The sequence below is a fragment of the Odocoileus virginianus genome, chromosome 8, assembly GCF_023699985.2.
Source record: "Odocoileus virginianus isolate 20LAN1187 ecotype Illinois chromosome 8, Ovbor_1.2, whole genome shotgun sequence".
Lineage (NCBI taxonomy): Eukaryota > Metazoa > Chordata > Mammalia > Artiodactyla > Cervidae > Odocoileus > Odocoileus virginianus.
In genome coordinates this window covers 39,549,368-39,565,059 of record NC_069681.1, presented here as the reverse complement: position 1 = coordinate 39,565,059, position 15,692 = coordinate 39,549,368, and the positions used below count along the sequence as shown (strand labels likewise).

Genomic DNA, 15,692 nt, shown 5'->3' with positions numbered 1-15,692 from the left:
ACATATAGAAAGACATGACTAAAATTTCAGATCTGATTCTACCTTAAATTCCAGCAGTAAAAGTTGAGTGCAGAAAACAATGTTTTCTCCCCACTCAGGTCCACAGCACTTTTATTTCTAGGGTTATTTTCACTGCCCCTTTTACAAGGAGGAATAAGATTTGGCACCTGAGTTCATTTTTGTAACAGACTAACTATATAAAGGACCAAGCCACCCTATTTAAGAGAAAGGAATGTGTCTGAGTCATTGTTGCCACTTTTGAGTTGTTAGCCTGTCAATCTAAGCAGTTCCTGAAGAAACAACTTTTAACATGAAGATTAGTATTCAGGATTGCTTTATATTTTTGCAAAACAAGTTCACATTATTTTAGATACTGTTATCACAAGCATTTGAATATTAGTACTCCCGATGTTTAACAAATTCCATTCCAAGAATACACTTGAAAGTCACCGGTTAACCTGCAGGTTGAGCGTAATTGAAAGACTCTGTAATCAAATTGTAAGCCCTATCACAGAAATACTCTACAGACTTTAAAAAGATGCTTAAATAAAATGCTCTTGTCTAAAGACATGTGCATGTTTTTACCATAAAATTACATCTTCAGCATCTTCCAGATCCAGCACTTGGTAAGTAAAAAAGAAAATCTATTTGGACAGAAGGATGTAAAGTAGCTGGAGGTGGTAATTTAATCAACCAAGGATATATTTCAATGTTTTTCTGGTCTTCTAGGCATTAGCACTTTAAATTCATTATGTCGGTTTGACAGATATATGCAGCCTTAAGGATCTAAAAATGAAATCCTAGAAGTATAGCCTGCTAGAGGATATATATTGAACTTAAGAGATTAAAATGGTATAACCATTGCAACAGAATGGAACATATCACGTTTCTCATTTTTCCCCCACTAAGCATGAGTCTTTTGCAGATGTAAAATGCAGTCTTGTCTAATTATAAAACCTGGCTGAAGAGCTGCAGCTTTCTAACTTTTATACTGATGAAGTGGATATTAGAAAGAAAATGTTGGCTTCACGTACAGTCTGAAGAAGTCCTCCGTTTGGGATTTTCCATATCAATAATTTATCAGGGGAAAATGACTCAAGTAGTTACATGCAGCCTGCTGTTAAAAGGCTCACTTGCATGCTTTCCCTGTTTAAGGCAAATAACAAAAGAGCCAAATTATCAAGCAGGTCTTAACGTAACTGGGACGTTAAATCTACTATGTCATTATGCCAATTTAGTAACATTAATGATCTGTAATATTAATTCATCATCCTGGAACATAGGGGAGGTTTACCATAATTAACTATATTAAGCCACAATTAAAAAGTCATCCAAGCTGTTGTAAAGATTCAAGTGATGATAAGGATGTTCGTTATATTGCAAACCTTTCTGACCATGGACATTTTGAACATAAGACTTTGTTACCAACAGCCTCCCCACCCCGCTTGGAATTCAGATGTGTCAAAAGAGCAGCCACCCAAGGAGGTGGTGGCAGCACCAGACGCCTTATCAGCCGTTTCCATCGCCTTCTGTGGTTTTACACTTTCTTACAGGGAGAATCAGCTTTGAAAGAGGTACAACCTTTTAGCATATCTACTTTAATTCCTCACGGGGGAGCAAAAATCGGCTGTCTAGCGAAATTCACATCTGTGGGACAGACTATCTACTCCCCTGAGATTAGGGTCATCTTTGAAAGTCACGTTTCAAACTGCACAAAATGAACATTTTGATGTTTTAAAATGGAGATCCTGTAACATCTAAGCCTAAATCCGAGTCGCCTATCACCAGATGTCTACACGCTCCTAGTTCTCCTCCCCACCTATTTGAAGTCTTTATTGTGGATGGGAATCTTTGAGTCACAGACAATATTGGGTGAAAGATAAATGGGACCAGGAAAGGTGTGAGCTGCAGCCCAGAGTGTGACTGATGTAACCGTCCAGCCCAAATGACCCCCTTATCAGTGACCCCCAACCTTTTTGGCACCAGGGACTGGTTCTATGGAAGACAGTTTTTTCAGTGACCGGGAATGGGCAGGGGTATGGTTCCAGGATGATTCAAGCATGTCACATTTATTGTGCGCTTTATTTCTATTATCATTACATCAGTTGCTCCTTCAGATCATCAGGCATTAGATCCCGGAGGTTGGGGGCCCCTGCTGGGGCAAACCAGTGGATGATAAAGGACTATTTCCTCCCCATTTTAAAACCCCAACTTTTCTTTATACCCACTGTTATTAGCCTTGCCATTAGTGGTCATGAATTCTTCCTCCCTAAAGCAACATTTAGGATGCTGCTATCTCTGTGTACAAACACCCCCTTCAGTTGCATTTATAATCAGTCAGTGCTGTGGGAAGCTGAGGGAAGAAGGAAGTGTAAATGGTAACTGGCACACACGTGTAACTGAAAGTAATTGAGGACAACCGAAGGAGGAGGCACATCACCAACTTGGTCTGAAGGAAGGACTAGGGGTTGCTGTTTGCAGAGATTCATAAAGGACTCCTGTATATCTGGGTGTGGCTGTTCTTTTGCCCATGAAGCCTAGAGCTGCATGGCAAATCCGAAAGCCTGCCTGACACAGGATTGCTCAACATCTAATCAAGATTTTCAAGGAGAAGAAACTGCACGGAGTCCCCTCATACCATGTGCCTTTCTTTTTGTTTTTCTTTTTTACACTGTTGCTGGAGGTACTGCAACACTAGGTCAACACATGGAGAGAACAGAGTGAGCTTCTATTCCAACTCCCTGCTCCAAAAATCCAGAGAGTACATTGTCCTTGATAGAAGACGCATAAACAGGTAAGAACAGATACTACACTTGATCTTAGCCAAAAGACCAGGAAGCGGTACACCACGTACCTGTCCATCCGCGTTACGGTGTGTGCTTTTGTGAAGATACACATATGCTCCCCACTCTGATTTCTGCAACTCTGATTTGTGTCATATGCCAGAGAAGTCCTGACAGTGGTACTGATGCTCTATCTCGGTGACAGGGGACAGATCACTTGACAATCTTAGTCTTACTGGTTTAAGTAGTGACATTCCATTCCAGTATTCGCACTCAGCAGGAACCAGTAACTCGTTCTCAGAAAAATAAAATCTCTGCTCCATGCTTGTAAACCAAAAAGCCAGTCTAAACTTCTAGCCAAAGAAGATTCATATCCCTTCATGGAACGCTGGAAGCTTTGTGGCTGTTGGCTTAAAAGTGTGGTACTAGATAGGAAAGCAGCAGCTACTGCTTCTGATATGAGAGAGCTCCAAAGAACCTGTCTTCCAGTAGACATCGCCAAATGGAAGGCAGGGCTCTCACGTTACCTCTCTGAAAATTCCAAGAAATTCACCAAACCAAACCTCACTTCACTCCCACTTCTCTGGAGTAATTGCCACCAAGAAGCCTGATTTGTCCCTTCTCGGCAAATAATGTTAAGGGATATAAAGGTGAAAAGACACAGTTTTCTGGACAATTTTACAAAAACCCTAGCCTCGATGTTGGAAAGACATTCTTGCCAAGGCTTCATCCGTAGATATTCTTGGTTCCCGTTCTCTTCTGTGTGTTTTGAAGAGGTGTTCAAAGATTCAAGTGGGCGCCAGATTTGCGGTACTTTTCTGAGGTTCTCAAGACACTTTCCAGTTGTTGTGAACCGGAGTCCTTGTGAAAACCAATTGAAGTGGTGACTCAGCTAAGATTGCCAACAGTGTGTTCATGGTCACAAAAATATGCACGTGTTAACAACTACTCTATAGAATCCCGGTTCTGAAAAGACAAAAGTCAGTCTCTCAACCTCGCCATCAGACGTTTCTGAATCATCCTGGTGAAGGTGATTGGTGTCCCCAGACACGACCAGTCTATAGATCGGCTCTTCCTCTGCACTTACGTGGACACAGTCGTGTCCATGATCCTTTTAGTTCTCAGATATCTTTGCCCATTAAGCCTTCTACATAGGTCAACCCGCCTGTCACAGGCAAAGCCCTCAGCTCCCATTTGCCCTGGAGGACTGTCCAGAGAGTAACTTCAAGTGCTGGTAAGTGGAGAGGAAGCTCCTAAGAGACGAGAGGAGCACCTGGCCATGCTGACAAGTAAGAGCTCCTCTAAATTTCTCATTTCTTGTGATCAGGGCCTTGATATTTCCAGGACCCCATCCTTTCACTGTGTGTGGGGGTGGAAGTAGCAGTTATTGGCAGGTCAGAGTTGAATCAGTGGAGCATACGGTGTGCAGACAGCATGAGTTAGGGACTGAGGGTCTCACCTTGGAGCGCTGAAAAGAGCTACTTCCTGTCCTGTCTCAGGAATGATGGGTGTATCTCACCAGGTTGTTCAGTGTACAGTGGTGACGGATACATTAGTCTGGGAAGGAATTTAAGGATCATTTGCCCAACCCCTCATAAGGATGCTGGGACTAATAAATGCTACAATCATCCTTCCATATCCAAGGGGGATTGGTTCCAGCTCACCCTGCCTCCCCACCCCCCTCAGACACCAAAATCCATGGACGCCCAAGTCCCTTATAGAAAATGTATAGTGTTTGCTCATAACCTATGCACATCTTCCAATACACTTTAAATCCTCTCTAGATTATTTATAAAACCAAATACAATATAAATGCTATATAGATAGTTACTGGCAAGTGGCAAATTCAAGTTTTTCTTTTTGGAAATTTTCTGAGATTTTTTCTCCTTGAGTATTTTCTATCCACAGTTGGTTGAACTCACAGATAAGAGAGCCACGGTAGTTATCTTCCTAAAGCCACCAGTCAGGGACTTCCTTGGTGGTCCAGTGGCCAAGACTCCACACTCCCAGTGCAGAGGGCCCAAGTTCCATCCCTGGTCAGAGAACTAGATGCAGTGTGCTGCAACTATGAGTTCGCAGGCCATGACTAAAGATCCCACATGCTCCAATGAAGACCAAAGATTCCTACTGCCACAACTGAGACCCAGTGTAGCCAAATAAAAATAAATGAATAAATATTAAAAATAGCAAAGCTACCAGCTGTCTGAGGAGACCATGACTGAAACGCAGAACTCTAACTTTGTCCAAGTCTCTTTTCACCAGCTGACTGGGCAATTCTGTCTTTATAAGGAATCATGACTTATCAAAACCAGACCTTGCTAGTAGCTTTTTAAATCAATCTTTTTGAAGCTTTTGAAAATTTATTTTTGGTCAATGGGTCAGGAAAATGAGTTGCAATCATCTCCTGTCTAGCTCTCTGATCTAACGGCATCTTGTGGTGTGGCATTTGCCTTCCTGTGACTGTCTAGATTAAGGGGCTTTTGCATTCACTGTTCATGAATCAAAATTGAAGCTAAGGAAATCATACCAGCTTACCATGGCTTCCTTTTATGAAACCCAGAAGTATTTGGATGGTTGTCCAGTACGCCTTAATCTGAGTTGAATTATGTTCCCCAAAAGATGCTGAAGTCCTAGTCCCCAGAATCTGTGAACATAGCCTTATTTAGAAATAGGTTCTTTGCAGATAATCAAGATGAGGTCATTAGGGTGGGCTTTATTCCTTTTTTTTTCTTTTTTTGCTTTGTATGCAACTATTCCCTATTGTTGTTTAGCCACTAAGTCATGTCCAACTCTTTTGTGACTGCATGGACTGTAGCCAGACAGGCTCCTCTGTTCATGGGATTTTCCAGGCAAGAATACTGGAGTGTCCTTATAAAAGGGAGAACTTTGGGCAGGAAGAGGGTGTGAGGACATAAGGAGGATGCCAAGTTAAGACAGAGGATTGGCATGATGCATCTAGAAGCCAAGGAAAGCCAGTGATGTCTGGCAAACCACCAGAAGTCGGGGTCAGGCCTGGGACAGATTCTCCCTCACAGCCTCAGAGGAACCAAACCTGCTGACAACTTGATCTCAGGCTTCCAGCCTCCAGACTGTGAGACAATATATTTCTATTGTTCAAGTCACCCACTCTGTAACTCTGTTCTGCACCTTTAGGAAGTTAATATACCTCCCAAAGAAATATGAAACACAGGTTTCTTTTTGTGGGTTACTTCATATGTGTTTGGTCTTTTCTTTCGCTGAAGGCAGTCTTGAGGTTAACTGGCTTTAAATGTATTTGCAGAAAGGCACCCTAGACACCCTTGGTGTGATATGGAAGTATGGATGTGAGAGTTGGACCATGAAGAATGCTGAGTGCCGAAAAATTGATGCTTTTGAGTTGTGGCACTAGAGAAGACTCATGAGAGTCCCGTGGGCAGCAAGGAGATTAAACCAATCAATGCTAAAGGAAATCAACCATGAATATTCGTTGGAAGGACTGCTGCTGATTCTGGAGCTCCAATACTTTGGCCACCTGATTCAAAGACCTGACTCATTGAAAAGCATCCTGATGCTGGGGAAGATTGAAAACAAAAGAAGAAGGGAGTGGCAGAAGATGAGATGGTCAGATAGCATCACTGACTCAATGGACATGAATGTGAGCAAACTCTGGGAGATAGTGAAGAACAGGCGAGCCTAGCATGCTGCAGTCCATGGAATGGAAAGGAGTCAGACGTGACTTAGCTACTGAATAACAGTCCTTGGTGATCTTAAAAGGAAATGAGATTTGTAGCCCTTAGTTTGTAACTATTTAAACTCTGTTTTTCAGGGATTCTTTGACTTTCCAGTATTGTTTCCTCTTTATTTCTAAATAGGATTCATTAAGTATCCCTAGGATTTGTCACTGTGCTTGGTTTTGAACTTGATAGACCCTCAATGCCTGAGTTACTTAGTACACTTAATAAGGCTCTATTTGACCTGTGTTAAAGTGCTAGAAAACACTTTGTGTGGCTTGTCTAATACTAAGTGAGTGAATTACGGAAGAGGCATACATGCACACGCAGGACAGGCCAGGAGTTTTTGTGGCAGCTAGAGTTGACATCACTGTATTTTAGTTCTTGCAGAGTAGAGGCGGTTTTGTCCTTTGCAGAGTTTTCTGTTATTTTCTAGAATATTTCAGGGTTGAGGCAAAGATTTTGTGATATTATTTAATTATATATGGAGAAAAGTTACCCGCTAAATATTAAAGAATTGGGAACATATGATCAACTTTTTGACACTCATACATACTTTTAGGGGAGTGAGGGAAAGATGGAGGTGGAGGTTGTATAGTGATATAATTTATAATACCAGGTAGAAAATTGTAAAACAGAAGCTAGCATGTTTACTTGACTCAGAGATCTAAGAAGGCCGAGTTACATATGCTACTCAGAGAGGTTTATGGAAGACTACCTAAAGGGACTGAAATTGACAGCATTTAGCAGGCAAGAGTTGAATCACGTGCCTCCATGGGACACCTCGCCGGCCAGTGCAATAGGTTTCTCTGGAGAGCATCTTTCAGGACTCCCTGCATGTGCTATGACAGGCCTGGCCGATTCAGGCTGAAATAGCCAAGAGGAAAGCAAAGATTGAACATATACAGGCTTTATCCGCCAAAGCCTTATTTAAGCTTGTCTTTCAAAAAAATAAGCAAATCTTCCTGGAATTAACAGCTCATATATTTCCTGAGAATCTTTCTTGGGGTTTTTTTTTTTTAATAATAATTGAAAAATGACATTACATTGAAGTTTAGCCTCTGGTTAGTGTACTGCAAAAACTTTGCTTTAGACAAGATAGAAGGCATGAAATGTGATACCTACAGGTCATGCAGGGGCCGGGGGCTCTTGGCTCTCCTAGCAACTCACCCACTGCCCTCCCATCACCTCCTGGCAGCCTCCTGACCTCCTCCTCCCCAGTGGTGACAGCCTGGCCCGTCGCAGGGCCTTCCCACCCGCTTTGGGCTCAGATGCCCATGTGGGATGGCCAGATAAGAGACCCAGTCAAATTCAGATTTCAGACAAACAACAAATACTTTCTTTGTGGAAATGTGTTCCAAGTATTGCAAACTTCTACTAAAAAAATTACTTGTTTATTGAAAACCTAACCCACTTCATTCATCACCTGGCTGCCTCAGGTTCATCCTTCAGGTGATTTAAATGTCACTTCCTCAAAAATACCCCCTCCAGGCACCAGATAAGGTAGGTTATTCTATTATCCTCCTTCCAGACCACCGCATTTGCCCTCACCTCATCTACATTGCTCCGGAACTAGATTTTTATTTTTGTGTTTATTTGATTCATGTCTGTCTTCGCCACAAAGGCAGGGATTTATGCCTCTTGTTTGCTGTAATAATGTCCAGTGCCTGGCCATTACTAGACAATAAATATTGAATCACTGAATGGATGAATGAATAAACGAATGGGGAAGGGAAAGTTAAACTGAGACAATACCCTTGTCTTTCCTTCCTTCTAATTTGTTTAATAGAATAGCTAATGGTTTAAACAGGTTTACAGAGAAGAATGAGATTCTTCAGGAAGTAAATATAATTTTCACAGAGTATGTTGAGAGTAGTGTTCAAGTATTTCAGATCATGTCGTGTGTAATTACATGTTAGAAAGTAGATGTTCAAAGTATTATATATGAACCAGGGCTTCATCTCATTCAAATAATTTTAATAATAGATCTGCTGTTTGTTCTAAGGTAGAATTCTGAATAGAAAGGTTATTAGCTCCAATTCAGTTGTTAAAATGGTCAAATTGAAACCATCACCATTTCTATACATTCATTGGAGAGTGAGATGCAAATAGCTCGTTCAGTTGGACATGTAAACCCATCCAATAAGTGGCAAAATGTGTCTTATAAAAGAATTTTTGAAAAAGAAAATAGTCATAATGTTTCATGGAAAATGTCAGCTTCTCCTCAGCTACAAGAACTAAGTAACCAAAATGGCTCATGCTTTTAGGGAAAATAGCTTCAAAATCACATATACAGAAAAACAGCAAAGATTTTCCCATCCTGCCAATAGCTCTAGCAAGATGCGTACTTTCTAATTAAGAGTCCGAGATCAAGTTCTGACCGTTTTGTGGGGTTTTTTCCTTCTTAATGACTCGTTACTAAATACTGGATTGCAGTTGTTGCTTGAAAACCAGTTTCAGAGCTGACAGGTTAGGGTTGGATCAACTCGGAGGAAATGAAGAGAATGGTTGGACCAACAGTTTTGATGGGATATTGGCATGAGTTTAATTTACTGGAGGATGGTTCAATTTCACTTCTTCTTAGCTTTGTAGCCATGTGACTAGGACTGTAAATTGGATATCATTCAACAGTTGCCGTTTACATATTCCCCCTCTTTAAAATAATGCCACAACCAGCTCAGTTACATAAAAATCTCTTATTTTAATCCATTTTTACTGGATAATGACTTCATCACTGACTCTACCAATTTTATAGTTTTTTGATAATATCACAAACTTATACAGTGAAAAATAGAAATGCATGTATTTAAAATTTCCAAACACCTTTATTTCACTTTTTTTTAAAGCTATCAACCTCTATTCAGTGTAATTCTTGAAGGAAATTGGAGTAAGGAAAAATTGTGAACATATGTCACAAATACTTGCTGAATATTTATATATAGTGTTATATACACACACACACATATATATGCACATACAACACACGTATATACAAAAGATAGCACTTATGCTTGGCACACAGCATATATGGTATATGGCACATAAGGTTGACCGACAAGTACTGAGAAGATTGGATTATGAACTGATTCACTTTCCTGTACAGCAGAAACTAACATAACATTGTAAATCAACTATATACCAATAAAAATTAATTTTAAAAAAGGAAAAAATTAGATTATGTTTAGGCCACAATCTGTGATCCATCTAGTTAAACTATGCAGAATCCCAAACATGTATTTTTGCTCAGTTGTGTCTAACTCTGCAACCCCATGGAGTGCAGCACACCAGACCTCCCTGTCCATCACCAACTCCCAGAGTTTACTCAAACTCATCTCCATGGAGTTGGTGATACCATCCAACCATCTCATCCTCTGTCGTCCCCTTCTCTTTCTACCTTCAATCTTTCCCAGCATCAGGGTTTTTTTTTAATGAGTCAGCTCTTCGCATGAGGTGGCCAAAGTATTGGAGTTTCAACTTCAGCATCAGTCCTTCCAATGAATATTCAGGACTGATTTCCTTTAGGATTTTCTATTATTATGCTTTAAATAGGACAGAATTGCATTTTTTCCAAATATTCATCCAAAATGCAAACGACATTGATATGGTGGTTCTGTGTTTTTTTATTCCCTTGAACAAGCTGGTCCAAAATTCCAAAATGAACTTGAAAAAAACTGCACCTACTTGCTTAGCAGAAGCTGTCGAGTTTGCTTATGTGTAATGCTTTGTTTCAATTTTGTGGAAACAATTGTGGAATCTCCAGGGCCTTTTACTTAATCACAAGGTGGCTCAGTGGTAAAGAATCCACCTGCCAAGCATGAGACACGGGTTGATCCCTGGGTGGGGAAGATTCCCTAGAGAAGGGAATGGCTACCCACTCCAATATTCTTGCCTGGAGAATCCCATGGACAGAGGAGCCTGGTGGGCTACAGTCCATGGAGTCGCAAAAGAATCAGACATCACAATGAGCAAACAACAGCAAAGTGGTCTGTAGACAGAAAAAATTAAATCACACATAGAGGCAGAAAGTCTTCAGGACTACACGATATTTTTCACATTTTTAAAACCAAACAGTTCAACTTTTTTTATGATCTCAAAGCAAATCATCATACTTTTAGAGATGTGATGGAAGGCGTTACCCTGTCTGCCACCCTGAACACACTGACAGTGGCCTGGTATCACACGAGCATTGACAAGGTCAGCCTGACATTTCTGGGTTCCCATCTTTTTCACCACAATAAACGGCTTTGGGCTCAGGATTCTACGCGTCTTTTCTCTCCGAGTTGCAGGAGATAAATGGAAGTCTTCTTTCAGTCATTGTGGCAACCTGAAGGGCATGTTCTTTGAGCTTTGCTTTGTAACTTTTAACATCCATTTACTGTTTTTAGTTAGTATGGCCAAGGACCAAAGTAGGTGAAGTACTTGGTAGTGATTGTTCAAAGAAGTTGAGGACCATTGACATAAGTGTTTTCTAAAAAATCAATAGTTGAGATGTGTGTTCACATAAGATGTAAGCAACCCAGAGAAGGGGTGTGTGTGCGTTTGTGATTGAGATGAAGTTTCTATGTATGCCATCTATGTTCAACAGACAAGTTCACATGGAGAAAACTCCTTAACCTCATGACAAGGATGCATTATTCTTTGCAAATTAGCAAATAAATTTAATGTGAAAGTGTTACTGTTTTTGCTGAAATGACACACGCTGCTTGCAAAATGAATAGATGCTGACTTTTAAAAATCTTATTTAGTGATTAACAATACATTCATGTGGCTTGAAAACAAACAACATAGTATATAATGAAAGGCCTCCTTTCTGTCCCCTTGCACCCTATTCTCACCCACTCATCCATGCCTCTTTTGTTTTTCTTCCCGAGTTCCTTATATTTGAAAAATATATCAGCACTTTTGAAAATATGTTAGTCTCTCAGTCGTGTCTGACTCTTTGCGACCCCATAGACTGTAGACCATCAGGCTCCTCTGTCCATGGGATTTTTCCAGGCAAGAATACTGAAGTGGGTTGCCATTCCCTCCTCCAGGGGATCTTCCCGACCCAGGGATCGAACCCTAGTCTCCTGCATTGCAGGGCTTTGAAAATTTGTGAAATCTTAAATTGCGATACAAAGTATTGGTTGGATTTTTTAATTTCCTGACTCAGTCTTTTGACTTCTAAGTTAGAATTCTTTGTTAAAATATTTAAAATTATATACCTGTGTGAACTTAAATAATCCTTTTCAAAGGGAAGTGAAATGAATCAAGTTGTTTTATTTGGAAAGTATTGAAGCGGGATTTCCACTAGGTGGCACTCATGTGCCTGGAGGTCAGGGAGCAGTCACTCTCCACCCCCCATCTTCAGACACAGTCTGCTAATTAGCAGAGTTACTATGGAGACTTCCAAGGTCACACAGAGGGAAAGCCCTCCTTATTTTTTCCCCTCTAAAGAATGAGTGTTCTGCTCATATTTCTGCTCTATGCTCTATGGATGACCTTCCAAGTAGAGTGAAATTGTTGTGGTCTTCTCTTTACACTGGGAGGTTATGTTACATGAAGTTTGTTCGCAGATGAGACAGGATCATGACAACTATTACTTTGATCTGGGAAAAAACCCTAGGTGAGTTGAATTTTTTTATAGAGAAGTTGCCTATAGAACAAATATGATCTGGAACATGACTGGTAGGTCTCTAAGGATCTTAATGTCCATCCAATAACCAAAAGCTTTTAAACATGCTTTACTGATATTATCTCTCTTAAGCATTGACATAGCCTCTCTGCTATGGAGGGGTCAAAGTGTATGAGACATTCTGATTTCACACCCTCCATGAGTCAAGTAGAACATTATAGATGTGTGTATAATAGTAATAGTAATCTGGGCATTTCCATTTGCCACTCAACCCTGTCACAAAGTCAAAAAGATTAGCAGCAGGCATTAGGAGAAGGGAAAAAGAAACTTATGCTAAGATAGAATAAAACTAGAAATACACTTGTTGACTTTTAAAAAATATTTATTTATTTGGCTACCCTGGGTCTTAGTTCCAGTGTGTGGGATCTTTAGTTGGGACATGTAGGCTCTTAGTTGTGGCATGTGGGATCTTGTTCCCTGACCAGGGATCAAACCTGGGCCCCCAACGGTGGTAACAGAGAGTCTTAGCCACTAGACCACTAGGGAAGTCCTACACTAATTAACTTTTTATTAGATGTATTTGATCATGCAATTAAGTAGTTTCTCATGCATTAATTTATCAGTCATTTGCTGCCCATTTATTGTGCCTGGCACTGTGCTGATTGCCATGCACATAAAGATAGATTAGATTAAAACTGTGTTTCAAGCCTGATGAGAAAGTGAACTTTCATCCAGAGTCCTTCCTTAATCAAACTCCTGTCTTCCTTACAGGAATTACTCTGACTCAGCCATGTATCATTTTATATACCACTCACTCTCTTCCACTTTCTCTCATCTGCATCGAAATCTTACTCAAATTTACCTCTTTTAAGACACCTTCTAAGAATCTGCCTGCAATGCAGGAGATGTGGGTTCCATTCCTGCATTGGGAAGATCCCTTGGAGGAGGGCATGGCAACCCACTCCAGTGTTCTTGCCTGGAGAATCCCCATGGACAGAGAAGCCTGGAGGGGTGGGGAATGGGGCGGCTACAGTCCTTGGGGTCGCAAAGAGTTGGACATGACTGAGCAACTAAGCATAGCACAAGACACCTTCTAACAGATTACTTCCTTAAGCCACATACTCTATTTCATTTGTCATTTGTAAAAGTGTTTATATGTCACCTTAACCTGGAGATAGGTCATGTGACTGTCAGTTCCCCTGCTCAGAATGATTTCAAGTTCTTGAAAACAATGTCTTCTGGGTCTCTTGCACACATAGTATGACCTCAGGTCTCCTTGACTGAAATACCGTTTTTGATGTTTTATTAGGAAAAACAAACAAAAACCCGTGTAGTAAGACCCTTTGGGGAACATGAGACTAGTGGGTCAGAGGGCATCAACTCATCCTTGGGGGCTCCTTCAAGTGACAGCTGTCCAGTGGGACACGGATGACATAGGAAGGCTTCAGGCTAGTGCCCAGGTCATGCCAACTGTAGAGGTGATCATTTGCGCCTCTGGCTTTTAGAAGTAATGCTAATGCCCAAGTGGCCCAGATTCCTGTTCCCCAGTGAAATGTGTTTAAAGGGAAGTAAGGGGGTTGGGGAGATAGAAAAGGAAAAGAAAAAAGAAGACCCAACATCCTCATCTGGTTAGTGCTTTCCTTATGAAGTTGTTGGGGTTTTTTCTTGTTTGTTTGACAGTTCTTCCCCCAAAGTGGGAAGAAAGTGAGAGAAGACAGGAAAGCGGCAGTCTCTTCTCAAATGACTCTAAGGAAGACTTTCCCTCTTGTGATGCTGGCAGGTGAGATCTCAGGGCCCTTTCTTGGGACTCCGCGGAGTCAAGGAGAGCTCTTCACCCCTGGGGGATACCATGAGTCAAGGTGAAGCGTTGGAGGGGCAAGTCCTTGAGATGAAATGCACTCCTGGCTGCAGAGAGCAGGGAAGATACTATAGGGTTGCTTTCTTTAAAACCACCAGAGCCTCTTCATACTGTTCATGGGGTTCCCAAGGCAAGAATATTCATTGGAAGGACTGATGCTGAAGCTGAAGCTCTAATACTTTGGTCACCTGATGCAAAGAGCCAACTCATTGGAAAAGATCCTGATGCTGGGAAAGATTGGAGGCAAAAAGAGAAGGGAGAGGCAGAGGATGAGATGGTTGGATGGCATCACCGACTCAATGGACATGAGTTTGAGCAAACCCTGGGAGATGGTGAAGGGCAGGGAAGCCTGGCATGCGGCAATCCATGGGGTTGCAAAGACTCGAACATGACTTAGCGACTGAACAACAACAGAGCCTCTTCAGGACAGGCTATCAATATTGTAATCTGAGCTAAAATGCAAGAGAAAATCCAAAGAACTACCTGATGCTTCTCCATGCCTGGTGGACTGTGCCTTCCTCGGGCGAGTGTAGCGAAGAAGGGCAGAGATACACAGTTCTGAACACGATTGTGCTGCGTCAACATCTTCCATTCTTCAACTATGCACGAGGGTCTCCTCCATTGTATTCTTTAGTCCTTATAGGTGGTGAGGAGTGCAGTCTTTCCCTGCAAATGATTTCCCCAGCATTTCTCTTCCCTTATTATATCTCTCTGGGTTTGGTTGAATTTAACGAGCATTTGTCCACACCAAGTGAATTCCTTCTATAATCTGATATGCCAGGTATGCATAAGGATTGATCACAATGGATACACTATAACAGTTATTTCCTTTAGCCATCAAACTGCAAATATCTTAAAACCAAATCCCATCATAATTGGTGTTTATTGGGGATGACAGGCAGTAAGTGGTGGTGTGATTCTAATGAATGAAGTGAAAGTCACTCAGTCGTGTCTGACTCTTTGTGAACTCATGGACTATACAGACCATGGAATTCTCCAGGCCAGCATACTGGAGTGGGTAGCTGTTCCCTTCTCCTGGGGATCTTCCCGACCCAGGAATTGAACCCAGGTCCCTCATATTACAGGCAGATTCTTTACCAACTGAGCCACAGGTGAAGCCCGATTCTAATGAGAGGGAGATGTAAACATGCATCTGGAACTATTCCTGATCTTAAGACACATATTGTCAAAGTAGGGGGCTTCCCAGATGGCTCAGTTCTAAAGAATCTGCCTGCCAATTAGAAGATGCAGGGGACACAGGTTCAATCCCTGGGTCGGGAAGATCCCCTGGAGAAGGAAATGGCAACACACTCCAGTTTTCTTGCCTGGAAAATCCCAAGGACAAAGGAGCCTGGCAAGCTACAGCCTGTGGGGTCTCAAAGAGTTGGACACAACTGAGTATGCACGCAGTCAAAGTAGAACTCAGTAATGACTCGTGGTAGGCTGTGACTTGAGACACTGTGTTTTCTAGAAATTCTGAGGAAGACTTAGCTACCTTGCTAAGAAACCTCACAAAAGGCAGGAGAACTTGGCCTGAGCCTCAAAAAATGAACACAGATCTCAGTGACAGGCTGGAAAAATCATTCCAGGTGGATGAATGGTGTGACTAGACTGGTTTTAGTGGCGTCTACAAAGACTGTGGGGAAATAGTGGGCAAGAAACTGGAAACGTGGATTGAGGCCAGATAGTGGAAGGAAACTAAGGCGCTTGGACTTTATCCTGGTGGT

General features: G+C 41.5%; 1 protein-coding gene and 1 non-coding gene across 2 annotated transcripts in view; one reads left to right on the top strand and one right to left on the bottom strand.

Annotated features, from left to right (window-relative positions):
* GPR180 (G protein-coupled receptor 180) overlaps positions 1-8,245 on the top strand; it is a 64,502-nt gene extending 56,257 nt beyond the window's left edge. The window contains exon 13 of the transcript XR_011489062.1: positions 1,432-8,245. The gene's annotated coding sequence lies outside the window, so the exon portion shown is untranslated. The remainder of the gene's footprint in view (positions 1-1,431) is intronic.
* Positions 2,662-2,843, bottom strand: LOC139036388 (U2 spliceosomal RNA). Its single transcript, XR_011489184.1, has one exon. It is a non-coding gene; the product is annotated as a U2 spliceosomal RNA (small nuclear RNA).
* Positions 8,246-15,692: the final 7,447 nt, after the last annotated feature.